Source organism: Capra hircus, chromosome 15 (genome assembly GCF_001704415.2).
Source record: "Capra hircus breed San Clemente chromosome 15, ASM170441v1, whole genome shotgun sequence".
Lineage (NCBI taxonomy): Eukaryota > Metazoa > Chordata > Mammalia > Artiodactyla > Bovidae > Capra > Capra hircus.
The window spans coordinates 49,276,914-49,297,298 of record NC_030822.1 but is presented as its reverse complement, the minus strand read 5'-3'; the positions used below and the strand labels follow the sequence as shown (position 1 = coordinate 49,297,298).

Sequence of the window (20,385 nt, the reverse complement as noted above, 5' to 3'; positions counted from 1 at the left end):
AACTGAGTCTTCATGGAGGGACAGAGAACCAAGGTCTTAAGATAGGACTACAAGAGGCAAAAAAAAAAAAAGTAAGGAAATAAAACAGACTGTCTTCACAGACTTAGCAAATGACCAAGAGTATATAAATTATAGTCAGGAAGTCTTCCTAGACAGTCAACTTATTTAGGTGGCTTTCTTCTTCCATAGCATTTTTTAAAACTGCACATAACATAAAATTAACCGTTTTAAATCCAGTGATATTTGGTACATTCACTGTACTGTGTCACCATCACCTCTATCTCATTCTAAAACATTGATATCATCTTCAAAGAAAATCTCATACCACTCTGTTACCTCTCCCTCCTCTCAGCCCCTGGCAACCACCTATCTGCTTTCTGCTTCTGCAGATTCACCCATTCTGGATATTTCGTACACATGGAACCATATAACAGGGAAGCTTTGGAGACTGACTTCCACTTACTATAATATTTTCAAGGTTTATCCACAGTGGTAGCATGTATCACTGTCATGTTTCCTTTCATGCTTGACTAACATTTCATTGTAAGGGCTTCTCTCGTGGCTTAGCAGTAAGGAGTCCACCTGCCAGTGCAGGAGATGTCGGTGTGATCCCTGGGTCGGGAAGATCTGGAGAAGGAAACAGCAACCCACTCCAGTATTCTTGCCCGGGATATCCCACGGACAGAGGAGCCTGGGGGCTACAGTCTGTGGGGTCGCAGTCAGACACAACTGAGAGACAAAACAACAATGCCCATTCCACTGTATGTATATACCAGTTTAGTCAACTCCTATGTGCCCCTAAAGCACCCATGGTAATTTCTGAGCTCCCTGCTATCAGTGAACATACTCTTAAGAGTCCTCGCTCCGAAGCCAGTCATCATCCGTTCAACAAAATGGAAAGCTGTCTGAATACTGTGTGAAGTCAGGATAACAACTCTCTTCATATAAGCTGTAGTTTTCTCTTTTTAATTTTTATTAATTTCTAATTGTTAATCTCTGATTAATTGTTACTGGAGTACAGTTGCTTTACAGTGTTGTGTTAGTCTCTACTGTAAAGTGAATCAGCTATACGTATACATAGGTCCCCTCTCTTGTGGATTTCCTTCCCATTTAGGACACCAAAGAGCCTTAAGTAGAATTCCCTGAGCTATACAGTAAGCTCTCACTAGCTATCTATTTTATACATGGTATCAGCAGTGTATATACGCCAACCCCAATCTCCCAATTCATCCCACCCTCCCCAAACTGTTTTTTTTTTCCTTCTAACAATAACCACCTTGGGAATTGAGTTCTATTATCAACATCTTTATTTAGGTGAGGAATCTGAGAAATAAACAGCATAAGTAGCTGTCCAGTGTCACAGCTGGCAAATGACAGAACCAGGATGGGACCCTTCCCTTTCCATCCACCCCAGCATCAGTGTTCATCCAGCTACTCACACTAACTCAGTAACTACTCACAACATTGAGTATAAAATAGGTCTACAATTGGACCCTCCCCTTTCCATCCACCCCAGTATCAGCATTCATCCAGCTACTCACACTAACCCAGTCACTACTCACAACACTGAGTATAAAATAGGTCTACAATTGGACCCTCCCCTTTCCATCCACCCCAGCATCAGTGTTCATCCAGCTACTCACACTAACCCAGTCACTACTCACAACACGGAGTATAAAATAGGTCTACAAAATAAATTTGGAAGAAAGGTTCTCATATTCAGGACAAGAAAGGCCTCAAGTCACAACTAAGTTTAGCTCTAAATATACATTTGTCTGTCAGTCCTTGTAATTCACAAAGCATTTTCCCAAATACACAATTGTATAAACGGTTCATAGAGTCTCATATTAGTCTACCAGCTAGCTAATCCATCACATGGTAGAACTCCATTGAGTTATCAGACTTAAAATGTATGTGTTCTTAATTTTTATTAGACAAACCATTCCAACTTGAGAATGGAGGTGTCTGAAACTCAGCCTCCCCTCGTAGCAGTGGTTCTCTCTGCATCCTGCCCAGCCCACCCCATCCCACTGTGCTCCAATAACTGTGCAAACTCCGGGAGGAGTGAGATGGAATTCCGCTGATGAGGAGATTTAAACTAAAGATCTTCCCAGGCAAACCTCCAAAGATAAACAGAAGTGGATATGAGGGCTGCATGAACTCTCAAAGCAAAGTGGCAGGATATTTAGAAAATACGAGGGGAGGTAACGCCAAGAAAGGACAAGGCTTGTATTTCATAGTTAGTAGTGAGCTATAGTCTAGTTAAAGCTATGGGTTCTCCAGTGGTCATGTATGGATGTGAGAGCTGGACTACAAAGAAAGTTGAGCACCAAACAATTGATGCTTTTGAACTATGGTGTTGGAGAAGACTCTTGAGAGTCCCTTGGACTGCAAGGAGACCATACCAGTCAATCCTAAAGGAAATCAGCCCTGAATATTCATTGGAAGGATTGATGCTGAAGCTGAAGCTCCAATACTTTGACCACCTGATGTGAAGAGCTGACTCATTGGAAAAGACCCTGATGCTGGGAAAGATTGAAGGCAGGAGGAGAAGGAACGACAGAGGATGAGATGGTTGGATGGCATCACTGACTCAGTGGACATGAGTTTGAACAAGCTCTGGGAGCTGGTGATGGACAGGGAGGCCTGGCATGCTGTAGTCCATGGGGTTGCAAAGAGTTGGACATGACTGACTGACTGAACTGAAGTAAATTGAGTGAGCTGTAGGCTGATTCCAAATCATAGCCCCACAGAGACTCTAATGCTAAATAATGATACTCTGGATGCCATAATGCCATTTCACCACCATGATCACACAGATAATGGAGACAACACTGATTGCACATACTTTTTTTTTTTTTTTTATCACTGTGCACACGGGATCTTGTGTCCCTAACCAGGGCTCAAAACCATGCCCCCTGTAATGGAAGCATGCAGTCGTAACTACTGGACCTCCAGGGACGCCACTGTGTATACATTTTGAGAACTCAAAATAAAGGGTAAATTATTTCCTGTACCATGCTTTCGAGTTTACAAAACACTTCACCACCCACTGTTACCTGAGGTCCTCACGACAACCTGGTAGGTTAGGATCAATATTAACATATCCATTCTACCCTTGCAGAAATTGATCATGAGAGTTTAAACTCTCTAGCCACGCAGCACACAACTTAATTTGTGGAAACAGGACTCAAAATTCAGTCTTTTTGAATCACCCTAAGTCAGTCTGCAAAAAGGATAAGAGTAGAAATAAAAATTGCTCCAGGCGAGAGAAACAGCAAAACATATCACACAATGTTGATGTGGAAGCAAATATGATCTTCTTCTGAGCATTTCTTACTTTTTGCCTTACTCATCCCTTCTCAAATCCTGAGTCCTGAGATGAAGGTTACCCCAGAGATGGCAGGAATATAGTTTGCTGACTACAAAGAAAATGTACACATTTCTTTTCAAGCCCTGATCTTTTAAAACCAAAGTAGCTTCAGTTATTGAAGGGATGTTCACAGTAATATTTAATTCCTACACATTGGATGTGAAAGTGTTTTAGTCACCCCATCATGTCCAACTCTTTGAGACCCCATAGACTGTAGCCCACCAGGCTCCTCTGTCCAAGGGATTCTCCCGGCAAGAATACTGAAGTGGGTTGCCTTTCCCTTCTCCAGGGATTGAACCCAGGTCTCCTGCATTGCAGGCAGATTCTTTACCGTCTGAGCCACCAGGGGGGCACTTTAATTTATCCACAAGATGATCCCTTCTTTCATGACAGACATTCAGGGTATAAATCTTTTCCATAATACTGTCATGCTTTGTTTCTAAAAATCGAATAACTCTTTAAGGAGGCTCTGAGGCTCTGTTAGGCTCTGAGGTAGCAGGCAGATCGTTTATCTAGCTGCAGGGAAGATGAAATGGGCTACTCTTCTCCCAGAGTTAGACAGTTCCAGTTAGAGTAGGTCCAGGTTGTGAAAGACCCACCAATCCACCAACCCCACCATCCTGCTCTCCTACTAACATCCCAGAAGCCCCTCCATACATCACACCAGGAAAACGGAGGGGGTTGCAGAGTGCCCAGGATACATAAGCATGAACTCCACTAGCCAGCCTCACAAATAACTGCTATTCTAATGCTCAGCCCAGAGTACATTATAATGGTTGGTGATACATAAAGTGGTAATGATGACTTGTTTTATTTTACTCCCTATAAAGGATGACAAAGAATCTGTATATGAGTTGGGGTGGGACTGCTGCTGCTAAGTCACTTCAGTCGTGTCCAACTCTGTGCAACCGGAGATTGCTATATGGGAAGAAGGGAAAAAATATTCACTAGTGATTTTTGCCCTGCTTCTTAAGGCTTTTTTACACTTCAGATGGACTGACCTTGCGCATAAAACATATGAGTGGAAGCTTAGAAGGGTACATGTTTGGTTTAACTCAAATTCATTCCATCAATACCTTTCTAAGGGGGGGACAAATTTTGACTCATATGCCTCTTACTCTCCAGCTTCTGCTTTTCAGGGGGTGGTCTTGGTAGAAAAAAGTGACCCCACATTTCTGGGGTGTTGTGTACTGCAACCTGAATCTGGAGCCAGAAACCCTAGACTCTGCATTTGCTGTTTATTACCCACGTGATCTTAGCTGGGCTAATAAGCCAGCATTTCTACAACTATGAAAATAATAATTGTTATAAAAATGAAATAAAGTATATGAAAAAAATTTGAAAACTTTAAAACGCCCTTCACGTGTAACGCATCCACTCAGTTCACAAACGTGTCTCCATCTAGGTGAAAGTAATAAATAACCAACATCCTTCCTTGTATAAGTTCATAACTAGAATTTCTAAGAAGATATAAGCTATTTTCATGAAGAAGAAAAAAATGAAGTGGGCATTCAAACAGTCATCTAGCAAAATCAGACCATGGAAAGGGTAACTCTGTCTGTTCTAGGCACGGAGGGGAAGGAAGGTTTACGTTAACGTGATTCGATTTAATATTGCACACGTCAGTCACTGTAATCACAGTGCCAGGACTGACACAGGAATGCCCTGCTGTTGAAAATCTCATAATGAAGAAGAGAATAGGACTTCACCAGTCGCCCCCCAACCCCGCCCCAGAAGAGTTTTCCATCATTTCATTAAAAGAGAGAAAAAAAAAAAAAAACCTACCACATCCTGCTCAATAGGGTGACTGGCTCCTGAACAGGCAAGAGATTATTTCCAAACACATTCTTTCCTTGCTTTTCCATCCCCATGGTGCCCTGCTATCATTCCCGGCCTCCTGAAACCCCGTGGCTGCAGCCTCCATCTTACTGAGCAGATTTTCAAGCAAAGTCTCCTGGTTGCTGTGCCTGCCTTCCGGAGCTGCCGGCCTGCCTGTCGGGGGGTCCAGGGCGGAATTTATTTCCCACATCTTGGACGCGCTGCTCCCGCCACCCTCCCTCTTTCCCCTCAAGCTCTCGCTCCCCTCCCTCGCTCCCCTCCCCCCTCATTCCTAAATCCTAAGCCATGACAGAAATAAATTAGCTAGAGGTACAGGTCACACCTTGGAGAGCAGTAAACGTTCTGTGGGAAATCAATAGAGAAGATGGGATTCTCAAACAGCTGAAGCAGAAGGAATGATGCATTGATGGCTATACATAAACCAAACAAAGGAGCCCGAGAGCAGCCTGCCAGGGAGCGGCGGGTGCTCTGTGGGTTCATTCATCCCAACACCTGAACCCAAGACAGCAACGCGGAAAAGACGCATCCTAGACACCTATGCGTCTGGAGCTTTTTGCCTCTGGGGTGCTAAAGGTTGCTCTGCCAGGATTTGTGAAAATTAGAAACGACGTCCAGATCGTGAATGCTAATGCTGGGGGCCCCCTGGACGGCCCTAAGCATAAAGTGCGAGATCTGTATCTATTCCAGGAAGACGTCTCTCTGGCCGCTGACAGCAAAGCCAAGGAGAGATCACCTAGATAGTTAACTAAGGAAATAATTCCTAAAGCCTGAAGGGTGATGCAACAGAATAAGCTTAGGCTCTCTCGGACCTGGGTTCCAGTCCTGGCTTCACCACTTGGCAGCAAAAGGATCTTAAGAAAGTCGCTTTCATAAAATGCCAACATGAGATCTACCTTAGAGGCGACCAAGAGGATTAACTGGATAATACACATAAATAGGCATAGAATGGATGCTAGTTATTTTTCCTCCCTCCCTCAGTCTGATTATTGAGTAGCTTTTCCACTGCTCTTGAGTTCTCTAAGTCTTTTCACCACAGACTGCTCACAAAGGTGAGGGCTGATGAAAATTTAATCTGAGAGAAAGTTCAGGGTCCACCAAAAACAGGATGCTCAGAAGGGCTTCTGGTATCTCCACGTATCAGCTACTAAATGTCACCCCAAATAAACAGCCTATGTTAAAGTGCCATGCTTGCTATGTGAATACAGTGTCAAAACAAAACCCTATGCCTAAGTACCTCATGGAGAGAAATTCTGGAATTTCCATTGCTCTGTTCCAAGAGCCTATTTTTCTCCTGTATCTGTTCCCGTGTGTGTGTGTGTGTGTGTGTGTGTGTGTGTGTTACTTCCACAAACTGCATTTATTGAATGACATTATTCTCTTTTTCTTCTCAGTTTGAGCCTAACCTTCTTCCTCATATGCAGCTGAATTTCAGTAATGAAACACTTCAGTATCTCAGGCCTCACAATTATCTAATAGACTGAATTTTTTATATTCTCAATTTTGTAATTGCACTAAAATACCTTCCCCTTGCAGCTCAGTTGGTAAAGAATCAGCCTGCAATGCAGGAGACCCGGGTTCAATCCCCCGGTCGGGAAGATTCCCTAGAAAAGAAAATGGCAACCACTCCGGTATTCTTGCCTGGAGAATCCCATGGACAGAGGAGCCTGGCAGGCTACAGTCCATGGGGTTGCAAAGAGTTAGACACAACTCAGCGACTAAACTACCAGCACCATACATAATACAAATGCTACCATCTTTACTGTTTTTTAATATACAGTTTAGTAACACTAAGCACACTGACATTACGTGCAACCATCACCACAATCCATCTCCAAAAATCTCCACCTTCCCCAACTGAAGCTCTTGTACCTATTAGAGAAAATCTGGCCGTTCTCCCCTATCCGAGCCCCTGGCAACCACCATTCTACTTTGTCTCTATGCATTTGACTTTGGCAGGGACCTCCCGTAAGCGGAATCATACAAGAGGCATACCCCTGTTTTCTTAGTTTTATTGTGTTTCAAGTTGCTGGGCCTCACAGATACATTGTGTTCTTTATAAACTGAGGGTTTGTAACAACGGTGCCTTGAGTAAGTCTGTCGGCACCATTTTTTCCAACAGCGTTTATTCACTTAACGCCTCTGTCACATTTTGGCGATTCTCACAGTATTACACTTTTTGCTTATGATCATATTCAATATTTGTTACAGTGATCTGTGATCAGAGATCTCTGATGTTACTACTGTAATTGGAGGTGCCACCGAGTGCACCTAAATAAGAGGCAAATTTAACCAATAAACCTCCTATCACTTCTGACTGCATCACCAACCAACTGGTTCCCAATCTCATTCTGTCTTGTTGTATGTGTTTGTGTGAGTTGCTCAGTCATGTCCAATTATTTGTGAACCCTTGGACTGTAGCCTGCCAGGCTCCTCTGTCCACAGAATTCTCCAGGCAAGAATACTGGAGTGGGTTGTCACTTCCTTCTCCAGAGGATCTTCCCAACCCAGGAATCAAACCTGGGTCTCCTGCATTGCAGGCAGATTTCTTACTGTCTGAGCCACTGGGAAAGCTCCTATTTCCCGAGACACAGCAATAGTGAAATTAGACCAGTTGATAACCCTAGAGTGGGCCCTAAGTGTTCACAGAAGAGCTGCAAGTCTCTCACTTTAAATTAAAAACTAGAACTGCTTAAGTTTAGTGAGGAAAACATGTCGAAAGCTAAGCGCCTGAGCTTCCCTGGTGGCTCAGTGATAAAGAACTGGCCTGCCGATGCAGGGGACGTGGGTTTGCTCCCTGATCCAGGGAGATGCCACATGCTAAGGAGCAGCTAAGCCTGTGCACCACAACTACTGAGCCTGTGCTCTAGAGCCTGGAGGACATAATCACTGAGCCCACAACTCCGGAAGTCCGAGTGCCCTAGAGCCTGTGCTCCTACAAGAGAAGCCACTGCAATGAGAAGCTCACGCACTGCAACTAGAGAGTAGCCCCTGTACACCACAACCACACAGCAATGAAGACCCAGCACAGCCAAAAATAAATAAATAAAATTATTTGATAAAAAAAAAAAAAAAGCTAAGCCCCTTGTGCCCAAGTTAGCCACGTTGCAAATGCAAAGTAACCATTCTTGTAGGAAATTAGAAGTGCTACTAAAGTGAACAACAAATGATGAGAAAGTGAAACAGCCTTATGGCCAGTTTAAAGAAAGTTTTAGTGGTTTGGATAGAATATCAAACCAGTCACAACATTCCTTTAAGCCACAGCCTCATCCAGAGAAAGGCCCTAATTCTCTTCAATTTTATGAAGGCTGAGAGAAGTGAAGACGCTGCAGAAGAAAAATTTGAAGCTAGCAAAGTGTGATTCATGAGGTTTAAGGCAAAAAGCCAACTCCATAATCTCAAAGTATTTTACAAAATGAAGCAACAAATGCTGATATAGAAACTGAAGCAAGTGATCCAGAAGATCTAGCTAAGACAATTAATAAAGATGGCTGCCAGACACAACAGATTTTCAGGGCAGACAAAACAGCCTTCTCTTGGAAGAAGATGCCATCTAGGACTTTCATAGCTACAGAGGAGAAGTCAATGCCTGGCATTAAAGCTTCAAAGGACAGGCTGATTCTCTTGTTAGGGATGAATTCAGTTGGTGACCTTAAGTTGAAGCCAGTGCTCATTTACTATTCTGAAAATCCTAGGACCCTAAGAATTATGTCAATTCCACTCTGCCTTTGCTCTTTAAATGAAACAAAGAAGACTGGAAGAGAGGATGTGTTTGTATCATCATTTACTGAAAACTTTAAACCCCTGTTGAGAACTACTGCTCAGGAAAAATATTCCTTTTGAAATATTACTGCTCACTGACTACACACCTGGTCACCCCAGAGCTCTGAGGGAGATGTACAATGAGATTGATGTTGTTTTCATGCCTGTTCATACAACATCCATTCTGCAGCCCATGGGTCAAGGAGTCATTTTGACTTTCAAGTCTTATTATATAAAAAAATATATTTCATAAAGCTATAGCTGCCATAGATAGTAATTCCTCTGATGGATCTGGGCAAAGTAAATTGAATACCTTTTGGAATGGAAAAAAATGCCATATAGAGCATCTGTAATTTATGGGAAGAGGTCAAACTATCAACACTAATAGGAGTTTAGAAGAAGTTGATTCCAACCCTCCTGGATGACTTTGAGGGCATCAAGACTTCAGTGGAGGAAGAACTGAAGATGTGTAGAAAGAGCAGGAGAGCTAGAATCAGATGTGGAGCCTGAAGACGGGAATGAATTGCTGTAATCTGATAAAAACATTTTCAGGGATGGTGAGCCGCTTCCTGTGGATGAGCGAAAAAATGAAAACGGATGCTTAAGATGATATCTACTCCTGTGACAGATGTGGTGCCAACTGTTGAAATGACAACAAAGGATTTAAAATATTATATAAATTTAGATGCTAAAATAGCTGCAGGGTTTGAGAGAACTGACTTCAATTTTGAAAGGAGTTCTACTGTGGGTAAAATGTTATCAAACAGCGTTGCATACTATATCCAGTTCTGATGAAAGGAAGAGTCAGTTTATGTGACATACTTCACTGTTGTCTTAATTTTAATAAATTGCCGCAGTCACCCCAATCTTCAGAACTATACCCTGGTCACTTAGCAGCCATCAACTGTTTCCACCAGCAAAAAGATTATGACTCACTGGACAATCAGATGCTGCTTAGCATTTTTTAGAAATATTTTTAATTAAGATATGCACACTGTTTTTAGACATAATGCTATCTCACAGTTAATAAACTATAGTATAGTATAAATATAACTTTCATATGCTCTAGGAAACCAAAAAATTTGTGACTTGCTTTATTGCTATCATCACTTTACTGCAGTGGTCTGGAACCTAATATCCAGTATCACTGAGGTAGACCTATATTTGTCTTTCTATGTCTGATTTGTTTCACTTAGCATAATGTCTTCAAGGTTCATCCATGCGGTAGCATGCGTCAGAATTTCCACCTTTTTTTTAGATTGCATAATATTCTATTGTGTGTATATATTGTTTTTTGTTTATCCACTCATCTGTTGACGGTCACTTGGGTTGCCTCCACCATTTGGCTCCTGTGAATAAAACTGCTGTGAACATGGCTATACAAATATCTCGTTGAGATCCTGCTTTTACTTATTTTGGTTATATACTCAGAAGTGGAGTTGCTGTATCATATGGTAATTCTAGAGCTGCCCTAGTGGCTCAGTGGCAAAGAACCTGCCTGCCAGTGCAGGAGACGTGGGTTTAATCCCTGGGTTGGGAAGATCCCCTGGAAAGGGAAATGGCAACCCACTCCAGTATTCTTGCCTGGAAAATCCCATGGGCAGAAGAGCCTGGCAGGCTACAGTCCATGGGATCGCAAAAGAGTCAATTATGACTTAGTGATTAAACAACAATGACAATGGTAATTCTGTGTTTAACTTTTTGAGAAACTGCCATAGTGTTTTCCACAGCAGCTGAACCATCTCACATCTCTACCAAAAGTGCACATGGTTCCAATTTCTCCGCATCCTTGCCAACACTTGTCACTTTTTTTAAAGTCGCCCTCCTAATGGATGTAGTGGTTCTCCCATCTTCTCAGAGAGTTTGGGGGAAACATGCATGTGTCAACAATTTGTCTGGTACGCTGACTTGCTGTTAATTTCTAGTTTGCATACAGAAACTTCTTATGCTCAAACAAATGTTGTTCTGGCTACATTTTCTATACAGTCTTCCTGTCCTTTCAAAGTCTTTTGTCTTCCACTAATTTAGGAAATGTAAAGTTAATTTGGGCAATTAAAGAGACTTCAGGGGAAGGAAACAAAATGTCCATCAATAGATGAATGGACAAAGAAAATGTGAGATACACACACACACACACACACACACACACACACACGGAATACAATTCAGCCATAAAAAAGAATGAAATTTCGCCATTTGCGACAACATGGATGGATCTAGAGTGTATTATACTAAGTGAAGTAAGACAAAGTAAATATCAGATGATTTAACTTACATAAGTAATCTAAAAAGCAAATAATAAATAAACAAAGAAAACAGAAAGAGCCTCACAGATACAGAGAACTGGTGATTTCCAGAGAAGAGAGGGCTTGGGGTATGGGTGAAATACGTGAAGGGGAATAAGAGGCACAAAGTTCCAGTTACAAAATAAATAATTCATGAGAAAGTAATATACAGGATAGGTAATATAGTCAATAATATAATAACTTTAAATGGTAACAAATGGTAACTAGACTTGGCATGGTGATCATATCACAATGTATATAAATGTCAAATCACTATGATGTACGCCTGAAATTAATGCAATGTTGTATGTCAACTCTACTCCATTGTTGTTTAAAAAAATAATTTCTAGACCTCTGATTCAAAGCAGTTCGTCTAGCTCTGTTAATCATGCCACCTACCATTTAAGTAAGTGAGGTAGAAAGGCTTTTTAGAAGCAAAAAAGTGAAACACTAGAACTCTGAGATAACAGCGAGGGGATAGGTGTAAAAGAGTTGCTTGTGTAGCAGCCTACATTTTTCTAAATCACTTTAACCTTTGATCTTCCCACCTGAAGGAATTCCTTCTTACATTCCACTTTTCAGATGTAAAAACTGAGGCACTGTGAAGTGAAATAATTGACTCAAAGTCACACAGCTGGAATATTTCAGGGTCAGGACCCAAATCCCAGTCATGTCACTCCAATCCTGTTTTTAAACTACATGATACTACCTAATAATGACTGAGGTCTTCATTTCTGAAGCTGCAAAATTTTAAGGATCTAACTGGAGGCAGGGCTGCTGCTGCTGCTGCTGCTGCATCGCTTCAGTCGTGTCCAACTCTGTGCGACCCCAGAGACGGCAGCCCACCAGGCTCCCCCGTCCCTGGGATTCTCCAGGCAAGAACACTGGAGTGGGTTGCCATTTCCTTCTCCAATACATGAAAGTGAAAAGCGAAAGTGAAGTCGCTCAGTCGTATCTGACTCTTAGTGACCCCACGGACTGCAGCCTACCAGGCTCCTCCATCCATGGGATTTGCCAGGCAAGAGTACTGGAGTGGGTTGCTATTGCCTTCTCCAACCTCCTCTTGGGTTCACCTCAAAAGGCGGGGAGTGGGGGATAACTTCTATCTGTTGTTCCACAGCTCCCCAAAGGCAAGCAGTGCATACAGCATGAAGCACTATCTCTTCCTGGGACCAGACTTGCCCAACTCTGGACAACTCATGTGATGGATCCAGAATTAGACAAGAACAGGTATCCTCCATCTAAGAAGCCTGGAGAAGTACTACTCAATAACCAAGTCTACTGGACCACAGTCATCTTTTTTCCACCTAAAATGCTTTGTGGGCGCTTTCCGATTACACAAGACAAAGTATGCTCAGTTGTTCAATTACATGAACCCTTTTTGCCATGTGCAGCTGGCCCTGGGTATCCACAGGATATCAGTTCCAGGAATCCCCACCTTCCCACAGGTACCAAAATCCACACATGGAGACTTCCCTGTTGGTCCAGTGGCTAAGACTCTGCACTCCCAATGTAGGGGCATGGGTTTAATCCCTGGTAGGAGAACTAGGACCCTGCATGTAGCAACCAAGAGTTCACATGCTACAACTAAAATGTCCTGCACGCTGCAATTAAGAGCCAGCACAGCCGCAAAACTAACTAAATATCATTTTTTTTAAAAAAAACTCCACACATGTTTAAGCCTTATGTACAATAGGGTGGTATAGTTGACCCTGGCAGACAACCCCTGGTTGGTTGAAACCAAGGATGCCGAACATGCAGATACAGAGGACCAACCATATACTTCCCCCCTCAGGGCAGATTTCCTCCTCTTCAAGCTTCCCATGGATATTCTGAACTTCGAAGATTGTTAGTAAAATAAAATCTAGTGTTGGGTACATAACAGATGCTCAAGAAATTGAGACCCAGCTACCCCATCCCCTGGGAGTGACCTTCCCTTCCCAGCAAGGACAAGTGGCTGAAGGCCAAGGCAAGGCATCTGAAGGAGAACACGACTAAAGAACTTAAGAGGATTACACCTCTGCGCATCCTCCACTGCTCCTGCAGCCTACTTCACGCTTCTGCTTCTCCATACCTGTTTTGTTAGTCTGTGCTTTCCTTTACATGCACCATCTATTCAGCTAGATTGAACATGTTCTGAGGGAAATGGCCCTGCCCTCCACTGAATTTTGCATCCCTGTGATGGTGGACTTGGGGCTTCCCAGGCTCACTGGTAAAGAATCTGTGTGCAACGCAGGTGATGCAGGGGGTGTGGGTTTGATCCCTGGGTCAGGAAGAACCGCTGGAGAAGAAAATGGCAATCCACTCCAGTATTCTTGCCTGGACCTGGCGGGCTGGTCCATGGGGTTGCAAAACGTTGGACACAAATGAGCATGCATGCATGCCATGATGGTGAATTTACATTTCTCTATCCAGAGAATACTCAATGAGAAAGCAGTGGCTGGGTCAGAAACAAGCCCTTGAGTTCTCTTGGGGGATCTTGATAACACAATGCCAAGGGTAATCCCAGGAGCTTCAGGGTCCAGATAATCCATCAGTGTAAACAGCCAAGTTGGTGCTGTTCAGAAGGGCCAAGAAAAACAAATTCATGACAATTCTATGGCTTGCCTGTATGTGTGCCTTCCCTCATTTGTCTATACCTACCAGACCCATGGTCAGAGAATAACTCAAACTATCCATTCTTCCCTTCATAGAAGATTCCTCCCATGCTAGGAGCCTGCACTTGAAGGCCCTCAGAGATAACTAGTTGTTACCCAACAGCACTGGTCCTCTTAGACAATGACCTCCCTCCAGCCTGTCCCTGAACAGAGACCAAGGAGACCCCTGCTCTTATCTCAGTTATCTCCTTGGGCCATTCAGCACAGTTTGAGTTTTCAGTCAACATGCCTAACTCATCTGATGATGCTAACTCACCATCACAACCATCCTGAAGATCTAGGAGTTGAGCTAAGAGCTGATTGAAAGCGAAAGTGTTAGTTGTTCAGTCCTATCTGACTCTTTGCAACCCCATGGACTGTAGCCCACAAGACTCCTCTACCCATGGAATTTTCCAAGTGAGAATACTGGAGTGGGTTGCCATTTCCTTCTCCTGGGGATCTTTCCAACCCAGGAATCGAACCCTGGTCTCCTGCACTGCAGGCTGATTTTTTACCTTCTGAGCCACCAGGGATTGGGAATCCCAATCAGAAGAGCTGACATTTAGCTTGGGTAAAACAGAACACAAACAACAATGAGAGCATGCATCGTTCAAAACACTGGAAGGTTTACTCTGCATGAAGCATCATCTCATATAATTCTGATGGCCAACCCTGTGCTAGATACCCCCAATCTACATACAAGGAAACAGAGACACAAAGAAACTCAGAAAAGTCTGTGCACTGTAAGGCCATGTGACACAAACTCAACCCATGCACCGCAACTTCTGAGCCCTAGAGTCTGTGCTCCACAAGGTGCCACCGCAATGAGAAGCCGGTGAACCGCAACTAGAGAAAGCCCCACACAGCAACAAAAACCCAGCACAGACAAAAATAAACAAATAGGATAATTTTGGAAGGCCATGTGCTTTGTCATTACTCCACACGGCATATACCTAGAGGTCCCACAGTCAAGATTCAAAGCTAGCTCCCCAATGTCCTGAGTGTGACTGTGGGTGATGTACATAACTTTTCCAGCCTGAATTTTCTCCTTCACCACGGGACTAACAATAAAGTTCCTGGCACTACTACTCATCTTACATCCATGAATCATGGAACTCCTCCTATTGTATTATCCCTACACCTCAGGAAGCCTAGAGGGTCCCATCTATATTCAGGATGGTCTAGAACTTCAGATCCTGAGTTGGGCAACCTGAACTCCCATCCTCTTCCTGACCTCAGGTAGCAAGTCATTCAATCTTTTGATGTTCATCATTTGTCAAAGGAAAATGTCAACACTGGCCTGATCTCTTGTAATGAGTAGTGTTGAAGGTAAGATAAAAGGAAAGAGGCAAAAGATCCCTGAAAGATTTGCAAGCACTTCTCCAAGTTAAGAAACCATCCTAGTAAGGGATTCAGTTAGAGAAATTGTTGCACAAAATAACTACCATCATCTAAAATGTCAGAGAGTGAGTGGGGAAACTGACTCCAAGATACAGAAACTCAGCCCAGACTGCTCTTGATTATTGCATAGGTAGAGTCTTAAACCGGAGCTTGAGAGCTCTGGCTGCTGGTTCTAACTCGGCCACTGCTCTGGATGAGCCACCAGGCTTCACTGTGAAATAAGGATATGATGCTTGCCTTCCCCAAGCCCAGAAGGTAGGGTGTGGGCAGGATACAAAAACACTCATAGCATTTGAGACAAGAAAACCTCCAGAAAGTCAATTATATGCATTTTTTTCAATGTGATGTCACACTTTTTCTTTTTTCCTCCCACTCACTCTCCCTTGTCACAGTCTAAATTTTATCCAGATGTGAACATGAAGAGGCCTGTCTTTGTTTGTTCTCTGCCTCTATGCATACCCTTTCATTTTCCTTTGTGCCTCAATAGGTTTCCATACTATTCTTTAGAACACAGGCCATGCTGAAAAGGAGAACAAAGTTGCAGAGGGATGCAGGGGAGTCAGGAAAAAAAAGAGGTATAGAATGCTCCAGAACGTGTTTTTCCTCTCTCTTAACACAGACAGAGGCAAGACAGTGAGAGGGTCCTTGAGTCCAGACAAATGCCATCAGCCATGCAAAGCCTCACAGGTGGTGTGCACACGTACACACACACTTTCATGGAAAACTGTGCTCTCCCATCCCAGAAAGGATTTGTTGTTTCAATTAAACCCATCAAGCTCTACACCACATGTTAGGAAAGAAAGGAAAAACCAAATCAAGCCTGAATTACTTTGGCCACCTCCTTGGGGATCGATCTATATCAAATAAACCACCATCTATGCATTGGAGAGGCTTTTACTTATGAAAAACAGAGGCAGGTGCAGAATGGCAGCAATGGTACTAAATCAAAACCCCGAGAGCAGAAGAAAGTGGATTGAGATGCATCCACTTAGCTCCTCTACTTATGTCGAAATTGTAGGATGGGGAGCGAGCAGATCACGGCCCTGGTGGGGTCTGGCTTCTTCATCCTTGTCTCCCTGAGATCCCTTCCCTCTGAGTTTGCTCACTGCTTCAGCTGCCCAGTGTGAACAGATGGACAGAAGTTAAAAGAACAGGTCAGCCCACCAACTAAAGTCTTATTTCACATGCTGCCCCACCTCTAGCATCCCTTCTTGGGACATAACGATGGAGAATGAAGGGCAGAGGTGTGAATGCATTTGATTTCCTATGAAACTGTGCTCTTTTCATTTACATCCCCTGAATAGCTGGCTAGTCTGATTTACACATTGATAATATGTGATGCTTTGTATTCCAGCAAATATTTAATCCCTGACTGATCAATAATCCCTGTCTGGCTGTTCTTTTTTTGAAAAGAAATAAATCCCCTTTTTACTCTTAAAATTCTTGAATAAAATTAAGCTGCTTTAGCCCAGGATGCACTGTTCCTACGTGAAGCCATGTGGTTTCATAACCTCAGTCCTCGGATGTTTTAAAGGGGCTGCCTTTGCCAACTTGCTATTTTTGAGATCCCAGCAGCTCTCTAATCAGAGTTTTCTGTGTCATCCATTGATATTCAAGTCTGATCTGCCCTTTTTTAATTAAGAAAGTAAAATTATTAACCAAAATCAGTGAGTATATAGCAGGCAATATTTTTGAATTTACTTCTTATTTTCACCGAGAAGGTCTTGATTTTAATTCCTTCATTACAAACCTGTTTCTGCCTTTCTAAATACTCTTTCCCTCCAAAACTACATTTAAAAAAAAAAGTTCCACTCCTACACTAATTCTAAAATAAAATCTGTACTCCTTTCCCCTTTTCTCAGCGTTATAGTTGAACATTACAAAAAATGCACATTAAACATAGAAAGAGGTGGCTCTCCTCTCTCTAAGGGGCTCCCAGTGCAGCCTCAAAGCCCACCAAAAGTTCCAAAAACAACAGCAACGGAAAACAAACTCTCTTTCATCTTTGGCAGCAACAAAAGCAATAACTTTCACCAAACCAACCCACGCCAAGAATTAATATAATACAGAACACATCCACACTCAAGACCATTATGGCTACATCAGCTTACCACAATATTTGTTTGAAAAACACATAATTTGCGGTAGAGAGAGAGAACCTCTAATACAAAAAAGAGGTTCTTTCAAATGCAAATGAACCAAAAGATATATCTTCCCTGTGCTTGGAAAATCGCTCCAACATATGAAAAACATACTTTTTGTGTGGAAAAAAATTTTTTTTGATGTACACCCACTTAGTTGAAAAGGCAATTAAATTTGCTGTAGATTACCTTAACAGTTGAGAAAAGTTTAACTTCTGGCTCCAGAAGTCCTAAGGACTTTATTAGCAGACCTAAGTAGTCTTCTGTTCCCAGGTAGCAAAGTTTCTTTTCTTCTCCACTGAAATGCTCGTGTGAACACTGAAGGACATTGTATTACTGAACTGATCGGAAAAAGATATTGTTTCCAATCTTCTGGCAGAAAGAAAAGAGAGAGAGACAAGAAAGAGAAAGAAAGAAAGGGAAGAGAGAGAGAGAAAAGCAGGGCAAAATGCAGTCTAATCGAGCATTCTTCCTCGTGGGAAAAAAAAAAAAAGTAAATCCAGGATTCTGGACCGGGTTCAAACATAGCTTGACAGCCTACAGGAGAATTTACACTGAGCATGCTTAGCCCCGCACGGCTTGCATGAGACACACTTAATGAATATTACTTCCTTCCCACTGGCTATTCCTGCTGGAAGTCCACACCCACTCCGCTTTCAGAAGTCAGGAATTTAGCTCCAGCCAAAGTCCAGAAAACACGCTTATGCAGAGACAAGGCCTCACCGATCCATAAACTTTCAGGTTATGACCTGCAGGTCCGTTTGACAAATAGAACATGAAGGTGAATTTTTTTTTCTGCCCTTGGTTGTGTTCCCAGCTCTGTGCCTGTCCTAAACTGCAGTTCCCCTGGAGAAAAGAGAAATTGCTTTTTTTCTAAAGAACACCACATCTTAAACGCCAGTGTAAAGGCCTTTCCAGATGAAGCTTCCAAACCCAGATTAGAATAAAGGTCATCTGTATATCAGAACACACTGTGACAATGCTTGGACTTTCAGGAATTTTTTTTTTTTAATTTCTACCCCAAATGTATTCTTTCTGATAACTTATACATCATGTCTTTCCAAAATGCTATACACCAGTAGACAGTGTTAAAATATGTTCAAAATTCAGATTTAATCTGTCCTGCTGCTCAGGTCATACTTAAAAAAAAAACAAAAAAGGTTTTAATTTTCTAACAATGCTTTCCCTCTCTCTAAATCTCTTTGTCATGTTTAATGATGGGAGGCCTGAGATTCTGAAAAAATGTAAAAATGGACTATTTCTCTGACAGTCCAAGAAGGCAGGATTTTTACGCTGCAAATGAAAAAGGCTGAAGAGAGAAAACTTAATATAGACAGCATAGTAATGAAAGGGTATTTTATATTTAAAGTAATCATAATAATAAAATATCTTTTGTTTTTCTTCTGACATTTTCAGGGTACCATTCATGGGTTTCTGTGCTTTATCAAATTACAAATTATAAATATGATTAAATACTCATTTGGAATTAAAGTACTTATTTGCCCAGACACACACACATACACACCAATTTGTGTTTGAAAAGAAATGACGTCACAGAGGATGAAAAGCGATAGAAATTTCCTAAATGTACAGGGAAATATGATGCACTCAGCCTCTAATACAAAGCCTGCCTAACTAGTATTGATTTCATGGATTAACACAAGGGGCTTCTGTATACCTTACGAGTAAACCCATTGCTTCTTCATACCTGTAACATTTTTAGCAGCCACTGAACTGCTAGGACGTATTTCCTTACATAAGAGCCTTGCAGCATAAACTATCTCCTTGTCTGCTGTTGAATGAATAAAATTTCCTCAGACACATTTTCCTTCCTGTAATTATGAAGTCTGGAGTGAGTACAGACTCACTGTGAGAGATGATGGGGGTGTTTTATTTGTTTTAGGCTTTGCCTAAGGGAAAAATAAGATTTAGCCCCCTGTTCCAAGTGTGTTTATTTGTCCCCTGTTACAGAGCAAACTAAGTTTCCAGCATGGACTTCCCTGCTGGCTCGGTGGTAAAGAATCTGCCTGCAAGGCAGGAGACGTGGGTTCGATCGCTGCGTCAGGAAGATCCCCCTGGAAAAAGAAACGGCAACCCACTCCAGTATTCTTGCCTGGGAAATCACATGGACAGAGGAGCCTGGTGGGCTACGGTCCATGTGGTTGCAAAGAGGCAGGCATGACTTAGCGACCAAACAGCAAAGTTCCCAGCAGTTAGATGAAGCCCAGGAGAAATGGAATTTCAAAATATGTAACAGGGCTTCCCTGCTGGCTCAGTGGTAAAGAATCTGCCTGCCAATGCAGGAGACATGGGTTTGATCCCTCATCCAGGAAGACTCCACACGCTGTGGAGCAACTAAGCCTGTGAGCCACAACTGTGGAGGCTTTGCCCAAGGGAAAAAATAAGGTTTAGCCCCCTGCTCCAAGTGTGTTTATTTGTCCTGGTACAGAGAAAACGAAGTTTCCAGCACAGGCTGCCATGTTGAGCCTGCGCTCTAGAGCCTACGAGCCACAGTGTGCCACAATACTGAAGCCTGCATTCCCCAGAGCCTGCGCTCTGCAATAAGAGAAGCCACCGCAATGAGAAGCCTACATGCCACAACTAGACAGCAGCCCCTGCTCTTCTAACTAGAGAAGAGCCGGTGTAGCAGCAAAGACTCAGCGCAGCTAAAACGAAATAATTTTTTTAATAGAAAAGATGAAATAATCTCATCGCCTGCCATACAGTAAAATAGGAAGGACACTTGTTCCTTTGACCAAAAGAGATGGACTAGTGATCAGAGAGGCCCCACAACACAGAGACGAGGGGCCCTCGATCAAGGTTGGTGCTCTGACCTTAGACAGCCAGGCCTCCCTGCCATCACAGGATAGTGGGTTTGTTTATTTGTTTGTCTTCTCCCAAGAGAATGAGCACTCATCTTGAATTTAAGGGTGCTGTTGACGGAAACAGTC

At 42.6% G+C, this 20,385-nt stretch overlaps 1 long non-coding RNA gene across 1 annotated transcript in view; it reads right to left on the bottom strand.

Annotated features, from left to right (window-relative positions):
• LOC108637679 overlaps positions 1–17,907 on the bottom strand; it is a 290,898-nt gene extending 272,991 nt beyond the window's left edge. Inside the window, exon 1 of the long non-coding RNA XR_001919236.1 lies at positions 17,624–17,907. This is a non-coding gene — a long non-coding RNA (uncharacterized LOC108637679). The remainder of the gene's footprint in view (positions 1–17,623) is intronic.